At 45.7% G+C, this 20,718-nt stretch overlaps 1 protein-coding gene across 7 annotated transcripts in view; it reads right to left on the reverse strand.

Annotated features, from left to right (window-relative positions):
* The window catches only part of FOXRED1 (FAD dependent oxidoreductase domain containing 1), a 942,813-nt gene that overhangs the window by 173,039 nt on the left and 749,056 nt on the right, over positions 1 to 20,718 (reverse strand). The gene's annotated exons all lie outside the window — the stretch shown is intronic.

Genomic DNA, 20,718 nt, shown 5'->3' on the forward strand with positions numbered 1-20,718 from the left:
AAATATGGTGGATACTTACTATCCAAGAAGAAATCCACTCCTTGAAGAACACTGTCTTTACGAAATGTTGCAACACTATAAGTATAGAAACAATGCGACCGAAAACGTAGAAAAGGGGAAATTATTTGTACTTGGCTACAACAGTTGTTTGGTTCAACACACAAAAGGATGTACTTGGCACTTCTGCAACTGTTTAAGCCTTGGTGTTCTGAATCAGAGGTACTTAGACATTATGACTGCTACAGGGATTCTTTCAACGCTGTGAAAGACACCATGCAGTGTTCAATCTTTCCCAACTAGATGAAAATGTTAACTAATGAAACTGAAAAGGGTGAGACAACTGCTGCAGAGATAGGAAAGGACAGTTCACAAAGCAGCCTAAGTTCAGCATCTTTAAGTCAAGATAAACTTGGAAAACCAATCATTGAAAATTAAAAAGTGTTGCTTTGGAGCAGTTAGTTGGACAACTGAATGACGAGCAGAAAGAAATATATATGGAGGTGAACGAAAAAAATAGAGAATGGATTTCTCCATGAAAAGAATGAATGTAAATGTTTAACATATAAGGCTATTCTACTAAGGAGCATGGCCGAGCGGCTGATGGCGTAAGACGCGGAACCTCAGAGCTCCGGGGAACCGAGCCCTCGCCCGATCCATCTGGCTGCTGTGCTGCCCTCCACAGGGACTCCACCCAACATATAAGTTTGGCAAGGCCCCCACGAGGTGAAAATCCACAACAAAGCGGACTGTTGTGGGGTCCTGCAAGGTGGCGGGCAGTGGACTTTGGACACTGCAAGGGCCTCAAAATGGCGGCTGCCGCGGCTCAGGAGTGTCCAGGAGTGACAGAGGCAGGTAGAGCGCACCAGCGGAGCCTGTGCTGAGAGCTGGGGCCCGGAGCCCATACCGAGGTGACCGACCCAGAGTGCATTGGGTGCAAGCCAGAGCCCCGCCCCTCCGGCAGCGCCGAAACAGTTGTGGCAAAACTGCTACACTTTCGGAATTGTGATATTGTTGTGTAGCCATTTTAGTTATATCTCCATGCACGTTATTTTAACATACTAGGCCTGCCACTGTGAACTTTAATCTAGATATATTTTATTTGGCTTCTCTTTATTATTGTTACAGTAGCCACTTTTATGGTCTTGTTTTGTTTTCTCTCTATCTGACTGTTTTTGCCTAGGCCAGCACTCTATTCTCAAACAAGACATTCTTGCTCACTCTGTGCTTCTTCCAAGGCTGCAGTAAGATAGGTTGCCAGTGAACGTGGTGTAAGTTTAGTCTCTGACATTCACAGAAAATACACATCCTTACGTAGGGACATTTTCTCAGAACATCAGCTGTTTTATTATAAAAACACTTCCCTGTCCCTTACACATTAGAGGGAGATTCCAGCCAGAGAACCACAACTGTATGCTGATAGCTGAATGCTTCGCTGTAGCTGTTTTGCAGACTTCAGGCCTTTGCTCTGGTATGGGGGATGATGTCTACCCATGGGAACCTGAAGGGCAGAATTCGAGCTTAACATGCTGTGCTCTATCATAGCCTAGGTAGGAATTAGTCAATTGACTGTGGTGACAATATTGTAGTGTTATTTCTATGCTTTACTCTCCTTGTCACAATTTTAATCTTGTTTTGCTGTATCGTCCTGGTTATTGCAGTCCACGCTTTGCTATCTAAGATGCAGTCGCTTTATTAAAGCATTATTGAAACATATACTGCCTCAGTTTATCATTGTGTATGTGAGACTAATGTAACTGAGAGAAACGGTTAAGACCTGAGTGACCAGGGCTTCCCTGAGAAAAAAACAGTTATGTCATGTGCTCGGCTGCCCAATCATCCCTGCCTGTGGGTAGAGATGAGGCACTGCTAGTTAGCCGGAGCAGAACCCGGACTGGAGCGACAGGCATCACCTGTAGTGGGTCAGACTCTGCCTCCCACACCGTAGGCCATTCTGCCGCTCGAAATCCAGTAGTCTCATTAGAATAATGATTCATATTTATAGCCCCAATATACACCAATCACTCTTCTTCGATCAACTGACAGCTCGACTGCCTCACATGTTAATGAGCAGAGTAGTTCTGGAGGACGATTTTAATTGCGTACTTGACCCCGAGATGGATCGATCTCACCCTCGCTTGCTGGGCTCACCTGCGCACAGGGTAGCAAGGGTGCTGCTAGAGCAGCAGGAAGAGTGGGGACTCCGGGACAGCTCATACTTGACCCTCTAGAAAGGGACTAACCCTTTTCTCAAGCATCCATGGGCTACATGTCTTCCTAGATTATTTTCTTTGCTCCACAGAAATTCACATCAAGGTAATGGGTGTCGAATACCTCGCTCACACACTATCAAACCAAAATCCAGTGCTGCTTAGATCATCCTGGGGGAAACCGCTCACGCCGATACCGAGCTGGCGGCTAAACCCGGAGAAGCTGGAGGATCCCCCCCCTTTTGGGAAAAGACACAGCAGCAAATAGGGCAGTATTTCATTTCATAATCTTTATTTGGCTATACCAAAAGTAAGCCATAAAAGTACATGGTGTATACAATAAAATACATAAACGATGGCACAAAATCAAGATAAACAATTTAAATAATTAAAAGAAGACTAAAACATAAGTACAGATTTCAGGGTATGATAAGAACTTTCCTGATGTGCATTGCTTTTATAATAAAATTTGCTACCCTATAGCATATATATGGAGAATCTAAGGCCAACAAGAGTTTCAGTGCTCCCTGATGAGTTCCTATGTGGAATAGTTGGAAAACAGGTTTAAGGTAAAAGGCTCTAATATATTCATAGAAACTACAGAATAGAATAAAATGTAAAGTGCCTTGCTTACTCACTGTGTCACAGGGGCATCTATCTGTCTCTAGAGGACAGTGACTAACGCAAGGGTATGCTACTAGGTGGTGGGCTATCCCCAGCCTAAACCTGGTTAAAACAAACCTGTGTTTTGCGGGTTAGTGACCATGGAGAGATAGCCGAATTTACCTACATTAGTAGAATAGGCTAGATAAAAACCAACAGTGGATTTGGTAGATTTGTCTATCTTCCTTGTACCCCCCTTAGCTTTTATAAATGTTTCCTTAATAATTTTTGGGGGAAGGTCAGTGCGTCCTCTGGATTCTGGATAATTGTAGGAAGTTGGCTCTGTATGTACTATTTCAAAGTAAGAAATAGCATGCACAGAGTCCTAGGGTTCCCCTTAGAGGTAAGATAGTGGCAAAAAGAGAATTCTAATGCTCTATTTTGTGGTAGTGTGGTCGAGCAGTAGGCTTATCAGAGGGTAGTGTTAAGCATTTGTTGTACACACACAGGCAATAAATGAGGAACACACACTCAAAGACAATTCCAGGCCAATAGGTTTTTATATAGAAAAATATATTTTCTTAGTTTATTTTAAGAAGCACAGGTTCAAGATTTACAAACAATACTTTAAATGAAAGGTATTTCACTTAGGAACTTTGAATTAGCAAAATAGCATATACAGTTTTCACACAAATGGCAATAAGCTATTTTAAAACTAGACAGTGCAATTTTCAACAGTTCCTGGGGGAGGTAAGTGTTTTAGTTTTGCAGGTAAGTAAACCACCTACGGGGTTCAAAATTGGGTCCAAAGTAGCCCACCGTTGGGGGTTCAGAGCAACCCCAAAGTTACCACACCAGCAGCTCAGGGCCGGTCAGGTGCAGAGGTCAAAGTGGTGCCCAAAACGCATAGGCTTCAATGGAGAAGGGGGTGCCCCGGTTCCAGTCTGCCAGCAGGTAAGTACCCGCGTCTTCGAGGGCAGACCAGGGGGGTTTTGTAGGGCACCGGGGGGGGGACACAAGTCAGCACAAACAGTACACACTCAGCAGCACGGGGGCGGCCGGGTGCAGTGCACAAACAGGCGTCTGGTTCGCAATAGGTTTCAATGGGAGACCAAGGGGTCTCTTCAGCGATGCAGGCAGGCAAAGGGGGGGGGGCTCCTCGGGGTAGCCACCACCTGGGCAAGGGAGAGGGCCACCTGCGGGTCGCTTCTGCACTGGAGGTTGGATCCTTCAGGTCCTGGGGGCTGCGGTGCAGTGTCTTTACCAGGCGTCGGGTCTTGGAAGCAGGCAGTCGCGGTCAGGGGGAGCCTCGGGATTCCCTCTGCAGGAGTCACTGTGGGGGCCCAGGGGGGTCAACTCTGGCTACTCACGGTCTCGTAGTCGCCGGGGAGTCCTCCCTGTGGTGTTTGTTCTCCACAAGTCGAGCTGGGTGCGTTGGGTGCAGAGTGCAAAGTCTCACGCTTCCGGCGGAAAACGTGTGTTGTTTCAAAGTTGCTTCTTTGTTGCAAAGTTGCAGTCTTTGGGGAACAGAGCCGCTGTCCTCTGGAGTTCTTGGTCCTTCTAGATGCAGGGTAGTCCTCTGAGGTTTCAGAGGTCGCTGGACCCTGTGGGACGAGTCGCTGGAGCAGTGTCTTTAGAAGTGGGGAGACAGGCCGGTAGAGCTGGGGCCAAAGCAGTTGGTGTCTCCGTCTTCTCTGCAGGTTTTTCAGCTCAGCAGTCCTTCTTTGTCTTAGGTTGCAGGAATCTATCTTGCTGTGTTCTGAGAGCCCCTAAATACTCGATTTAGGGGTGTGTTTAGGTCTGGGGGGTTAGTCAGCCCACACTGGTAGTTGGTTAAGGTTTCAGGGGGCACCTCCAAGGTGCCCTCTGGGGTGTATGTTACACTAAAATGTACACTGTGCATTTATTGTGCTGAGAAGTTTGATACCAAACTTCACAGTTTTCAGTGTAGCCATTATGGTGCTGTGGAGTTCGTGCATGACAGATTCCCAGACCATATACTCTTATGGCTACCCTGCACTTACAATGTCTAAGGTTTTGCTTAGACACTGTAGGGGCATAGTGCTTAGGCACTTATGCCCTCACCTATGGTATAGTGCACCCTGCCTTAGGGCTGTAAGGCCTGCTAGAGGGGTGACTTATCTATACCTATAGGCAGTGTGAGGTTGGCATGGCACCCTGAGGGGAGTGCCATGTCGACTTAGTTGTTTTATCCCCACTAGCACACACAAGCTGGCAAGCAGTGTGTCTGTGCTGAGTGAGGGGTCCCCAGGGTGGCATAAGACATGCTGCAGCCCTTAGAGAACTTCCATGGCATCAAGGCCCTTGGTACCAGGAGTACTTACCTGGATGCCAGGGTGTGCCAATTGTGGAAACAAAAGTACAGGTTAGGGAAAGAACACTGGTGCTGGGGCCTGATTAGCAGGCCTCAGCACACTTTAAAATCATAACTTGGCATCAGCAAAGGCAAAAAGTCAGGGGGTAACCATGCCAAGGAGGCATTTCCTTACAATAATAGATATATTAAAAAAGGTTTTAAAAGAAAGTTCAATAAAAGCTATCCAAGGAATGCTCATGACGTTATCCAGAACCAAACAATCCAGTATTAGGTTTTTAGTGAAGCCAGTTACTTCCTTAGACCATATACTATGCCATAAGAGCAGGGGTCTGACCTGCAGCACATCTTCCAGATATTGTAAGCCCACTTCTTCGTGTGTAGAACAGTTGGAAGCTGAGGTGGGTAGGTAAAGCATACGTTTCAGGAAGCTATTCTCTTCTACTTGTAGGGGAGTCATTTTAGTATGGCCCCACACCCCATCACCGTAGGTAACCGTGGAGATTACTCTGGTCTTATACATTTCCAACATGGTGTCTATGGGGAGACTGTAGGAAAGGACCATCTTGCCTGGCAGGTTACCCCCATATTTCACTGTATATACGTTGTTTTAGCCTATGTGTCACTGGGACCCTGCCAGGCAGGGCCCCAGTGCTCATAAGTGTGCCCTGTATGTGTTCCCTGTGTGATGACTAACTGTCTCACTGAGGCTCTGCTAACCAGAACCTCCGTGGTTATGCTCTCTCTGCTTTCTAAATTGTCACTAACAGGCTAGTGACCAATTTCACCAATTCACATTGGCATACTGGAACACCCTTATAATTCCCTAGTATATGGTACTGAGGTACCCAGGGTATTGGGGTTACCATTTCACACGTGCACTATACATAGGTCACTACCTATGTATAGCGTGTCAATGGTAACTCCGAACATGGCCATGTAACAGGTCTAAGATCATGGAATTGTCACCCCAATGCCATTCTGGCATTGGGGGAACAATTCCATGATCCCCGGGTCTCTAGCACAGAACCCGGGTACTGCCAAACTGCCTTCCCGGGGTCTCCACTACAGCTGCTGCTGCCAACCCCTCAGACAGGTTTCTGCCCTCCTGGGGTCCAGGCAGCCCTGGCCCAGGAAGGCAGAACAAAGGATTTCCTCTGAGAGAGGGTGTGACACCCTCTCCCTTTGGAAATAGGTGTGAAGGCTGGGGAGGAGTAGCCTCCCCCAGCCTCTGGAAATGCTTTGATGGGCACAGATGCTGCCCATCTCTGCAAAAGCCAGTCTACACCTGTTTAGGGATCCCCCAGCCCTGCTCTGGCGTGAAACGGGACAAAGGAAAGGGGAGTGACCACTCCCCTGACCTGCACCTCCCAGGGAAGGTGCCCAGAGCTCATCCAGTGTGCCCCAGACCTCTGCCATCTTGGAAACAGAGGTGTTGCTGGCACACTGGACTGCTAGTGGCCAGTGCCATCAGGTGACGTCAGAGACTCCTTCTGATAGGCTCTTACCTTTCTTACTAGCCTTTCCTCCTTCCTAGGTAGCCAAACCTCCTTTTCTGGCTATTTAGGGTCTCTGCTTTGGGGAATTCTTCAGATACCGAATGCAAGAGCTCACCAGAGTTCCTCTGCATCTCCCTCTTCACCTTCTGCCAAAGGTTCGACCGCTGACTGCTCAGGACGCCTGCAAAACTGCAACAAAGTAGCAAAGATGACTACTGCAACCTTGTATCGCTTCATCCTGCCGGCTTTCTCGCCTGTTGCCTGGAGGTGCATGCTCTGGGGGTAGCCTGCCTCCTTCTTGCACCAGGAGCTCTGAAGAAATCTCCAGTGGGTCGACGGAATCTTCCCCCTGCAACCGCAGGCAACAAAAGACTGCATCACCGGTCCTCTGGGTCCCCTCTCAGCACGACGACCGTGGTCCCTGGAACTCAGCAACCATGTCCAAGTGACTCCCACAGTCCAGTGACTCTTCAGTCCAAGTTTGGTGGAGGTAAGTCCTTGCTCCCCACACTAGACTGCATTGCTGGGTACCGCGTGATTTGCAGCTGCTCCGGCTCCTGTGCACTCTTCCAGGATTTCCTTAGTGCACAGCCAAGCCTGGGTCCCCGACACTCTAACCTGCAGAGCACAACCTTCTGAGTTGTCCTCTGGCGTGGTGGGACTCCCTTTTCCGACTTCAGGTGGACTCCGGTTCACTCCTCTTCTAAGTGCCTGATCCGGTACTTCTGCGGGTGCTGCCTGATTCTGTGAGGGCTCCCTGACTTGCTGGGCGCCCCCTCTGTCTCCTCAACCAAGCCGCGACATCCTGGTCCCTCCTGGGCCAGAGCAGCATCCAAAAACCCTAACTGCGACCCTTGCAGCTAGCAAGGCTTGTTTGCGGTCTTTCTGCGTGGGAACACCTCTGCAAGCTTCTTCACGACGTGGGACATCCATCCTCCAAAGGGGAAGTTCCTAGTCCTCTTCGTTCTTGCAAAACACCAAGCGTCTCCCATCCGGTGGCAGCTTCCTTGCACCCTCAGCTGGCATTTCCTGGGCATCTGCCCACTCTCGACACTGTCGTGACTCTTGGACTTGGTCCCCTTCTCTTACAGATACTCTCGTCCGGAAATCTACTGTTGTTGCTTTGCTGGTGTTGGTTTTCCTTGCAGCATCCCCCTATCACGACTTCTGTGCTCTCTGGGGGTTGTAGGTGCACTTTACACCTACCTTACAGGGTCTTGGGGTGGGCTATTTTTCTAACCCTCACTGTTTTCTTACAGTCCCAGCGACCCTCTTCAAGCTCACATAGGTTTGCGGTTCATTCGTGGTTCGCATTCCACTTTTGGAGTATATGGTTTGTGTTGCCCCTATACCTATGTGCTCCTATTGCAATCTATTGTAACTTTACACTGCTTGCATTACTTCTTTTTGCTATTACTGCATAATTTTGATATTGTGTACATATATCTTGTGTATATTTGTCATCCTCGTATTGAGGGTACTCACTGAGATACTTTTGGCATATTGTCATAAAAATAAAGTACCTTTATTTTTAGTATATCTGTGTATTGTGTTTTCTTGTGATATTGTGCATGTGACACCAGTGGTATAGTAGGAGCTTTGCATGTCTCCTAGTTCAGCCTAAGCTGCTCTGCTATAGCTACCTTCTATCAGCCTAAGCTGCTAGAAACACCTCTTCTACACTAATAAGGGATAACTGGACCTGGCACAAGGTGTAAGTACCTCTGGTACCCACTACAAGCCAGGCCAGCCTCCTACAGCGACTCCCTAGTTTGCTTGCAAATCTAAAAATGGCTCCTGAATTACTTCTGTGTTTAATTCTACCTGTGCAAATCTGTTGATCCCATTTACCATTACTAGCAAACAGTACCCCCTAAGTAGTTAAAACAGTCTACTGTACTGATCTCCTTATTCTGAATGTGGAATCTTCTGCGTTTTTTTTATCTTCTTACCACAGGCCATAGTAAATGTTTTAGTTTTATTAATGATCATACCCTTGGATGTCATAAAATGTTCAAAACCACTCATTAACTTTTGGAGCCCCACAGGGGTCCTGGAAATCATGACTACATCATCTGCATAGAGTAGAGCAGGTACTGGGTGACCAGCCACATATGGGGGGTCTGCCTGCAGGCCCCGCAGTTGTTTGTCTACTACATTGATGTATAGGGAAAACAGTATCAGGGCAAGGACACAGCCTTGGTGGATACCTCTACTTATCTCAAAGGGGGGGGGGAGGGTACATTCACCTTGTTGATCGAAGCGTACTCTGCATGTTGTTATACACGTCGGCGAAGAAGTTGATGATATACCTTGGAACGCCTATCTCTAATAGGGTGGACCACAGAAGTGCATGTTCGGCAAGGTCAAAGGCACTACTGAGGTCAGCAAAGCATAAGCATAGGGCGCCTTTCTTAGCCTTGGTGTATTTACCTATAATTAGGTCTAGGTTAACACACTGCTCTATAGTTCCTAGACCTTTCCTAAAGCCATACTGGACCGGTGACAAGATGTTATTTTCCTCCACCCAGTCCGTTAGTCTTTCCAGGATTATTCTACTACATGTTTTCAAAGATGAGTCCAGCAGTGAGATTGGGCGATAATTTTTTGGGTCTGACTTGTCCCCCTTCTTGTAAATAGGTATTATGATGGATGTGTACTAAGATGGCACAAAGTCACCAGATAGGGCCAGATTTCAAATTCTAGTCAAGATAGGGGCCCAGAGGGAAGTATTATTTTTAAAGACATCCAAGGGGGCGCCGTCTGGTCCAGGAGCCTTGCCTTCTGCACCTGCCTGGATTGCAGAACAGACCTCATCTATCGTGATCTCTGGGAAGTAAGCTTGTTCCCGAGAGTTCTGTCTAGTTAGATCTAGTGGCCCGACCCTTTCTTAAAGACCTCTGTAAAATGGGTCACCCATGTTACGCAGTCTACGCTAGTACCCAGATCTGGGGGCATCCATTCTGGGAGAAGTGGAGCGTTAATGGTTGCCCAGAACAATTTAGTATTGTTGGCCTGTGTTGCCTCGGCAAGTTTAGACCATGCATCCTCCCTCAGTTCCTGTTTCCTGCATTCTAGTTTCTTCTTATAAATAGATCTCAGGGACTTAATACCTTCTGGGTCTGTATGTGAAGACTGCAGCGCCACTTTAAGATTCCCCCTTGCTTTCGTGCAAGCATGGTCAAACCACCCCTTTTTATGCAGAGGCTGTTTATGAGAAGGTTTATATGTCCGCAGCCCTTGTACATAGGCGGTAATAATCCCAAAACACTTTATTAACCTGGTAGCCTCTGTATCCTCCTTTAAACAGTAGTCTACTTCCTGATGACAGCCACATATAATGTCCTGTTGAATATCAACAGGCACTATGTCCCCCCATTTCCATCTCACCCTGTTGATCTGTATGTTTCAATCTGATTTGAGGTAGCATAGAATATATCCTTTGGCCCCCAGAAAGACAAAGGAAGAACAATCACATCATGATCACTAAGGAGAGACACCATTGTATATGGCGTGTCTATGCTGATAAATGCAAAGGATGACAGGATGATGTGGTCGATGACTGAGGTTCATTTTGCGCCCCTATGGGTTGGGATGATTTAATTCGAGTTGCTATGCTTACGTTCTAGGAGCGTTAGATCATAGGTAGATAGCATCAAGTTAAAGACTTCTCCATACTTGTTATGAGAGAAATGGTCATAACCTGTCCCATAAGGATTAGTAAATCCACACGACCTGGGGGAGGTAGGGGTGCAGGGCTGGATATTAAAATCCCCGGCCCATATAATAATGGGGTTGGCGCCAATGGTTTTTAACAGTTTTTCCAAGCTTTGTTTCAGTGCATGAACAACCCTGTGTCTAGTGATGTCAAAGATGTTATTGTAAAAGTTAATAATGATCATATCAGCCTTATTCTGGTGTCTCCCCCATAGTAGTTGAAAGTGGGAGGTCTCCATCAGGGTCTTTTTGACCACTACGGGAAGTTTATTAGAGATAAGGACCACTAGCCCCCCCTTTGCCCTCCCAGATGGGGATGGTGTGGCTAGTAGTGAGTGTGTGGTAAAACCAAATACATGGGTGGGCATGGTGCACCAGGTTCCCTGGATGCAAAGCACATCTAGCTTGTTAAGGAGTGAGCCCCATTCTTCCGACATGATTTTACCTCGTAGACCCTGCACATTCCATGTAACAAAATAATGGCGGCCAGTTATATTCCTGTCAGGGTCCTAGGGCCGTAAGTCCTCCCTACCTACATTAATTTCAAATGGGGGTGCCTCTGTTAGCACAACCCCCCCCCAAGTCGGTTGTGATCCTGGCCCCAGGTCCCATCTCTTCCCTGTCCTGAGGGACTAATGGGTGCATGTTAGGGGTCTGGTCTGTACCATCATTAGATGGTTCTTTTATCCTATGCTTCTCCCCCTTTTGCTCTGCAAATCCCTCTCCTCCCAGTCAGTCGTTAGCTGAAAAAGATGATAGTATCTGATATTTATTGCTTCGGGTAACAGAGTAGTGAGGTATATGTTGTGAGTGTTATCGCCTGGGTATGTCGTCATAGAGCTTGGCGGTATGCTAGGGAGGATTTGGCGTCCTGGTTGACCTGGTTGCAGATGTCTATAAAATAATCCTAACGGGGACAGTTCCAGTGAGTTAGTATCTTTTGGTTGAGATGAGTCCCTGCACAGGATGTCCTTAGCTATACCAGGGTTTCTAAAGTTGATGATGACACAGTCCCCCTCTTGGTCTTTCCCTAGAGGGCCCACCCATCCCACTCTCCGGGTAAGTATCATCTGATAGGCGTTTCCCACTGAGAAAAGATTGTTCTGAGCTAGCCAGTGCATAACTTTGTTCTTAAGATCAGCTTGGTGCTCTGTCTGGCCAGCCCGTGAAGGGGGGAAATTTTGTCATAATAATTACGTAAGGGCATGACTCTGGCGGTAAGTTAACTGTGGGTAGCGGTTCCCTTTGGGGGAGCTGGGCGGGGCTATGTTTCTGGTGGTACGTAGGGTGATGTCCTGTAGCTGGTTGTTTTGGACATGGGTAGGCATCGCTTTGGGCGTGGTCCGGTGGTCTGTTTGTATAGGCAGTATCCCGTGCTCTAGAGGTATCAGTGTCTTAGGGCCCCCTTAATATCCTTTGGTGGGCTATAGCTTGATCTGCTCTTGGATGTCCTTGCTATGTGACCTCAGTGATGATATTTAGAATCGTTCTCTTGCAGGTCAAGGGTATATGTGCCCCTTGAGACAGATGGGTGGTCTTGGGTATTAGGAATGGTGTTCTGGGCTGCGGGGTTCATTAGATTGAGGGGGTTCGATAGTGGGGGGGATTTCTTACAGTAGTCCAAAATTTTCTTCCCCGCCTCTTCCTCCAGTTTTGAGAGGATGGGTTTCAGCAGGTTATCAAGGAGGGGTGTGAGGTCTTTCCAGTCCGAGGGTACTGTATTTCCACCCAAAATAGGGCCCAAGTGCCTATCCGCCCCCCTCCTGCAGCGTTTGTTTCTTTTTACGATGGGCGAGTGGCAAGGGGATATGGGGTTGTTACTCGATGGGGTCATGGGTTCTATTGATGAGTCTCCATCCGTCAGAGCCAAGGTGTTAGGTGCAGGATGGAAAACCGGTGTATGATCGTGGGGTGCCTGGTTTCCCCCTATATCTTCTCCTAAATTTACTGTTCCCAGTGACAAGTGCCTTTCCATAAGGTCAATTTCCTTCGAAATGACCCCTACTGCTCTAGCTAGGAAGGAGTCAATGATTGTGGGGCCAGGTTCTGTGTCCACCCTTTGCCCCCCCCCCCCCCCCACCTTTCTCTTACTCATAATGGATTTAAGCACTTCTTTGAATAGATGTATACTGACTTCGTTTTTACCCATGTCTTATGGTAAGTGAGAAGGTGAGTGTGGCCTACTTAAGCATCAAACCCTGACAGTATGCAATGGGATAAAGTGACTTTTTGATTCGTGTGTGTTCAAAGGCGAGGATCGATCCTGTTTTATTCTTCGGTTCAAGATGGAGGAGAGGAATTCTTGAAATGACCTGTTTCCCGAAGCCCTCTCAGTCACCGCCGCCGACTGCCCTGCACGCCACCGCGGCTCCCAGTATTCCCAAGCCAACAGCACCAAAGGTCCCTGCCCGCCCAGTGCTGTCTTTTTGCCGCATCCAGTGTCCATCACTGGCACCCTGCTGCCGTATCCAGGCTGCGTTTCCCCCCGGCTCACAGTCACGGCTCGGGGGCTCCCTCCACGCAGGCTCAGCTCCAATGACGATCAACAGCACAGGCGCATCCCGGGCAGCGCGATCCCTCTGTGTTAGTCATTTTAGTTACATCTCCCTTCAGTAGTTTTGCCGATAATGAGGGTACGGCCTCAAACTTTCAAGCAAAGTGGGAAACATTCAAGGTAGTGACTAGAGGTCATTTTATTTAAGAGAAGGTTGGGGTTCGCTCCACCTTGCTATAAGACATTAAAGATGCGGAAATTAGATTGCGTTCTCTAGAATCGGAAAGACCAGGCCACCTAGACCTAGAGACACGACTGCAGGTCAGGGAGCAAGTGGCAGAAAACACAGAACAGATCTGCTTGTTTGACTGTAAGGCTTATATTGTATGACAACATAACAAAGGGGATCGGGTGGGTAGACTTTTGGCTTGGCTTGCAAACCCAGCAAGGAGGGGCTCTCCAACAGTGCAAATAAACTCGAGTGTCAGGGCCCCTCTGGAAACCAGAGAAGAAATAAATGCCTACTATGCTGCCTTTATCGCACTTTATATAGTAGTAGACCCTAAGCTGACCCCACTCAAGGAACCAGATCTCTGCAAGATATCACAGTCCCTCGCGTGAGCTGGTACCATGCAGTAACCCTAGGGTAAGGAATATCTGTGCCCGAAGTACTGGGGGCTATTAAAAGAATGGTCTGAGATAAAGTTCCAGGATCGGATGGCCTACCGATAGAATTTTATTATACTTACTCAACAGAGTTGGCCCCGAGACTCGTGAAGACGTTTAACGAGGCGTATGCACTAGATCACCTGCCACCGAATAGTAGAGAAGCAGTAATCATCTAGTTACTTAAAGCAGGGAAAGAGGCATCAAACGTGGGAGCATACAGGCTCTATGTTGAATGTAGGTTACAAGATCCTGAGTAGTATTTTGACCTCTCGGTTTCTCCCCTTTAGGGCCAAGTTAATTCACCCTGATCAATCAGGGTTTATTCCCAAATGCAACATGGCAGCTAACATCAGACGTCTTATGGCTATCTTAGAAGATACTGCATATAACCGAACCAATGCTGCTATATTATCTGTAGATATTGAAAAGGCATTCGATAGCCTCGAGTGGGAATACCTCTATGAAGTCATGACCCGTATGGGACTTGGACAGAGATTTGTGGCTTGGACGAAGCTCCTATATACTAGCCTCACAGCCAGAGTGAGGACGGGTCAGACTATTTCAAAGGGATTGGGGCAGAGCGAGGTACACGGCAGGAATGCCCATTATCACCCTTGCTTTTCACTACCTCCATAAAGCCCCTGGCAGCTTTAGCCCAGATGGGACCTCACTTTGAGGGACACCTAGCAGGGGAAGACATACAGTGTATTGCATTGTATGCTGCTGATAATCTGTTATTTTTACAAGATACGGGAAGCGATCTTCCCTGTTGAACAGCTTTGCAGAGGTTTCAGGACTTAGTGAATTGGTCCAAAAGAGAATTGTTCCTTATTGAGGAAAATGAGACCCCAGTTAACTTGCCCAGGGATTTGGAGGTGGAGCCCCGTTGCTTGCCATACCTGGGGGTCAGAATATATAGATCAGTGCAGGACACGTTTGAGGGCAACTGCGGGCTAAGCCTTCGCAACCTGAAGACATCCATTGCCTTCTGGCAGACACTGCTCATATCAGTGACGGGCAGAATTGCCTTCCTGAAAATGTTGGCACTACCACGATTTTTGTACTTCTGCAGAACGCTCCCTCTGTGAGTGCCCCAATCCTATTTCAAAGAACTAACCTCAGTTAGTACAACATTTATATGGGGTGGCAGCGAGTAGCATGAACTACACTTCGACATCCGGTACGGAAGGGAGGTCTAGCAGCCCTGGACTTCGAATTGTACTATTTGGCAGCGTTGGTGCAGTGGCTCGCCAGATGGATGGCAAATAAACGGCAGCAGGAGGGGCCGATAGATGAGTTTACACCTGCATACCCGGCGCAGCTTGGAATGGTCCTGAGAGCTCAGACACCTGCTGGAATGAGCCTGCAGGTCTTTACAACAAAATCGGATATTCAATTGCCATATTCCCCAGAACACCCCCCTTTCGGTCTTGCCATTACTGAAGGGGGGATGGAACTGGCATGACTGGGGGACATGGACTGCAGCAGGTGTAACTAAACTGGATGACCTGTTCCCGGATGGGATCCTAACCCCCTTTGGGACATTTAGCGCAGAATTTAATCTACCAGGAGGACAATTCCTGAACCACGGGGTAGCACTGACAATCATACATAGGCACTGGGGAATGGGAAATGCTGAACCGCAAACTCATGCATACTGTTCTTACTTCCTGCAAGCACCCAAGACAGTGAAGGCAGTTACTTGTCTATATCGACATTTGCAAACGGAGATCCTTAGGCCTATCAATGGAATACGGATCAAGTGGGAAGCAGACTTAGGCACCACTATACCAGAAGCAGATTGGAAGGGCAATACCCAGAACCTCCAGAAATGCCAGATTTCAGCTCATTAACTTTTATACCCTACAAAGAGCAGATTTACACCCAGAAGGATTAATAGATATTTCAACACACAAGAAGCAGCTTCTTACTGCTGCAGAGTGGAGGGGGCGTCCTTCATGCACATGCTGTGGACATGTCCCGTTCTTAACCAATACTGGACAAAGGTTGTAAAATGACTTGCTGACATTATCGAAAAACCTATTTTACTCACACCCGCTCATTGCTTACTGCACTGGTATCCACACAGTGCTAAGAAAAAAAACACTAGTAGATTTTAAGATCTGGGTCTGCTATTGGCTAAGAGGGAAATCACGAGAAAATGGAAAAAAAAAACTACAGGCCCCTCCTTGCTGTCCTGGATGAAAGAGTTGAATAGATGGGCAGAATAATGTGAAGGGAACCTACTGCGAAGAGAGGCATATAAGGGGATAGGCACATTGGATAATGCGTGGGCTTGGGAATCACTAGTCATGGCCCTGACACAACCCCAGGAGGAATAAGAATGAGATGAAAGGCCTACAGGACATAACAAGGAGATCACAGGGAACACAGAAAACAAAACAAAAAAAAGAAAGACAAACTGCGGACACGCGACAGCTACACTGCTCACCTACATGGGCTCAAAAGACACACTAGGCCTGCTGTTGCACCACACCAGCGGGGGAAGGAGAGAAAGACAGGGTTAGTTGTTTTGCCCCAAGCAATAGGTAGATATGTATGTAAAGCACTGACGTTGTTCTTCACTGCAGATACTGCAAAATTGCGGAAAAACTGCTAAAGTAATGTGCTATGCTAGATGAGTACAGATATCTAATAGTGTCATCAGGGCTAAGGGGGACTCATCAGCCTGCATTAAGTTCTACAAAACCCAATAAACTATGTTTTAAAAAAATAAGCCAATTCTACTATATGTCAGAGGTCAAGCTGGCACTGGGAAGAGCTTTTTAATTCAAATTCTCACCACTTACCTACAGAGGACTACTGACTCAAATTTATTGTGTATTGTAACAGCACCAACAGGTTTAGCTGTACACAACATTAAAGGAATAACTCTGCATTGACTACTTATGATACCTGTAGAAAATAAAAGGAGTACGAAAATTTATCTGGAGAAGCTTGCCATGAAGTTTCCAGAGTATTAAGGAAATTGAAACTCTGAATTATTGATGAGGTGAGCATGGACTCAAACTTAATGCTTGCCTTTGTCCACTTGAAAATGCAACAGATTATTAAGACACTAGGACATATTTGGAGGAAAGCATTTAATTGTATTCAGAGATCTACTACAGCTTACCCCTCTGAAAGGACAGCCTTTGTTCAAGACACTTCTACATGAAGAAACTCACAATTATTTTAGAAGTATTGGAAAAGGAAAAATGTTGTTAAACTTCCAATGCAAGGAACTAATTAGGAATATGTGTCAAGCATCTGACATGGAATACAGAAATGTTCTGAAGGGTATTAGAGTAGCAGCTTTCACAAAACTGGGAAAACGTTGCTCAGAGAGTCGACTTATAAAGAACCTATTTCCTACTAAGAACTCAGTACCACAACTAATGTTAAATTTTATTGAGGAAGAAAAATCAATTGTGTGCCTAATGCCCACACTTCAGGAATGCACCAGTTTCAAGACATTATAGAACTTACAGCAACAGATCAAATGAACACCAGGGGGTGACAGTACTGCTAACTGAAAAATTATAATCAAAATTGGATTAATTGGAAAAGTCTGTTTCCAGAAATGCAGGTTTAGAAAAGTGTTTACATGTTTGCAAAAACTATAGGGTAATTTTGCTGTATAATTTAAATGTTTACTGAGAGATTCGCTCATGGGTACAGTAATTGATGTCATTTTGTTTCCAAACAGGAATGAGGTTGAATACCTAGCAATTAAATTTGATCAAGTTGAAAGTTTAAAACAAATAGCAAGGTCTGTTCTGTGTTTCTTGCTTGGAAAAAATGTGTATGTTCGGAGGAAGCAGTTCCCAGTGTCTCTAGCATATGTTGTGACAATCCATAAATCTCAAAGTTTAAGTGTAGCAGCAGCATTAATTAATATTGGTAGTACAGTCTTTAAGAAAGGTATGTCATATGTAGCCTACACAGGTTAGAACATTGTCCGGTTTGTATCCCATAGACTTTGATGACAGTAAAGTAAATGTAAATTCAAGTTGTGTCAAGAGTACTTTTGAGAAGTGTTTATTCTACTGTGCAGTTATGGGTATTTTTGCACACTCTACAGGATTTTCTCCCCCCCCCTGTTCAATGATGAGTCTCTAAGCAACACATCGTTTATTGTGTAAGGAAAGGGGAAAAATACTTAAACTGTATGTCTGATTGCTTTACAGTGGTACAAATCTGTCATGCCTTATTACTAAAATGACCTCTTCATTGAGGATTCTAAAACGTTACTGAGGAAATTTGTGATATGAAAGTTTAACTTCTATTTATGTTTTTACAAAGAATAAAGGACCCGGTTATAGCAGAAATGTAGGTAACTATTTGCGTCTTTCTGCATACATAATAGATCTATAAATACAGGCAAGCAGACATTAGTGCTTTTATTAACACACCAATATCAGACTAATGAAAACAGTAATATATGCACAAGCACACTTATACACGCACTAACAAAGCCAGACACACACGCATGCACTGACACCTACCACACACTCATGCACACAGTCACTCACCCAGTTACAAACTAATCTATAAACAGACACACACAGGGACAAACTCATGCATACACTAAGGCATCCAGGCACGCAAGCATCTATAGACACACACATGCACATATTAATGCATACACCAACACAACTGCATACACACTGATGCATAAAGTCACACACCCACCTATATACTGATGAATACGTTAATACTCCCAGGAACATGTTTATGCATATGCTAACACATCCAGGGACACACTGATGCATAAACTAATGCACTCAAACAGACACTCATGCATACGCTCACATACATGGGCACACACTAATACATACACTACTACACCCAGGTAGACACTGATACATACACTAACTCACTCACACACAAACTCATGCATACAGTCAGATACTCAGACATACTCTATCACACCCATGAACATACTCATGCATATACTGACACACCCAGGCACACACATACACTGATATATGCATGCAAGTATTTATGCATAAACTGACACACCAACGCACACACTGACACATACACTGATACATCCAGGTACACACTTATGCACACATACTTACTCACAAAGGAATTCATACACTATCACATCCAGGCAAGACGTGGTGAATACACTGACACACCCAGGCACACACTGACACTGATACATTCAGGCACACACTCATACTATTACATACACAGAGGAATACACGCAGTACCACTCTCAGGCATGTACTTCTGCAGACACTGACACACCAAGGCACACAGTGACACATACACTAACACGCTCATGCACACACTCCTGCACATATTATCAGACCTAGGAACATACTTATGCACGTATTGACACACCCAGGCACATACTAATGCAGACAATGACACACACTTACACATGCATTGATGCATCCAGGCACACACTCATGCATACACACACCCAGGTACACAGAAATACATCCACTGATATACTCATGCATATAGTAACACATCCAACCACAAATTGTTGCATACACTACTACACCCATGCATACACTCATACATAGGCTGACATACCCAGGCACACACTAATTTATACACTGACATAACCATGCACACACTCATACACTTACATGGCCAGACACACACTGGTACATGCACTAACATACCAAGGCACACAGAGATGTATACACCCACATTCCCAGGTACTCACTGACGCATTCACTGACCCACCCAGTCAGATACTCACGCAAACACCGACACAAAAAGACACACACTAATGCATACACTGACACACCCAGGCATACCCTTATGCATGTTATGTTAATAAAATTTATAGAGCGCTCCTTCACCATTTGGTTTCATGGCACTAAAAAAGGGGGCAGTACGGTGGAAAAGCTGTAGCAGAGTGGTTAGTTGTATGCTTGGGTGAATAACCAGGTTTTCATAAATTTGCCAAACTTCTGATAGTAGGTGACAAATCTGATTTCTCGGAGGAAGGAATTCTACATGTTAGGCGCGAGAATTAAAAATCTGGCTCTACCAATCCTCTTCCCTTTACATTTGGGAACCAGCAGTTAGTTTAAGTAAGTGGAGCACAAAGTGCTGTTGGGAGTATATTTCTTAATGTGAGAGGAGATAAAGCCCTGACTTTTGTAAAGTGTTTTGAAGTTAATGCAGCCCGTTTTGAATATGGTTCTTTGAACAACCAGTAACCAATGGAGTTTTTTCATCAGGTGGTGATGTGGCACCAATTGGGTTGTTTATATATGAGTCGGGCTGCTGATTCTGGACTGTTTGTAGCCTATTGATGAGACATTTAGGGAGGCCAGTGTGTAGGGCATTGACCTAATATATGCCTGAAATTACGAGTGCAATGACAGCCTGAATGAGGGCTTTTGAGGTTAAAAATGTGGCTATCTTCCTGATTCACCAGAGCATATAGAAGGATTCAGTGATTGCTTCTCCTATTTGAGGCTTCATTGATAAATCGTCATCAGTGATCACACCGAGACTCTGAATTTATTTCTTAGGGACTGAGGGAGTTCCCATCTCAGGGGGGCCAAAATGATGCTGATCAATAATCAACCTTACTTTTGGTGATGACAATTTCAGTTTTGTCTGAATTCAATTTAAAGTGATTGTTGTTCATCCAGTTGCGGATAAAAAGCATGATAGTTTTAAATAATTCTTTAGATTCTAGAGAGTTATCAATATCAATTCTAAATAGTAACAGCATGTCATCAACATAATTGTGGATCATACACTTCCTTTCTTTGAGAGAGTAAGTGGGCAGATGCACACACTGACCCAGCCAGGCATACACTGCTGCATACACTAACACACTCAAGTAGACACTAACACATATGCTGACACACCCAGGCACAAACTGATGCATACGCTTACATACAGAGGTACACAGCGATTTATGCACTGACACACCCAAATACTCACTGAAGCATATATTGACACACACAGACACTCATGCAAACACTGACACACCCAGGCACATTATCATGCATACACTAACATACAAAGGCCCACATGCATGCATATACTCACGCATCATAGCACACACTAACACATATGGCACACAGGCATGACTCTTATTGAGTTAATGGAATGGCTCTGACAAGAACCGTTTTTTTCTTGAAGGGTTTGTGAAACAGTTCTTTTTTGTTTTTTTAAAATGTTGGTTTTTTTTTTATCTCAAAAAGA

Source organism: Pleurodeles waltl, chromosome 3_1 (assembly GCF_031143425.1).
Source record: "Pleurodeles waltl isolate 20211129_DDA chromosome 3_1, aPleWal1.hap1.20221129, whole genome shotgun sequence".
Taxonomy (NCBI): Eukaryota; Metazoa; Chordata; class Amphibia; order Caudata; family Salamandridae; genus Pleurodeles; species Pleurodeles waltl.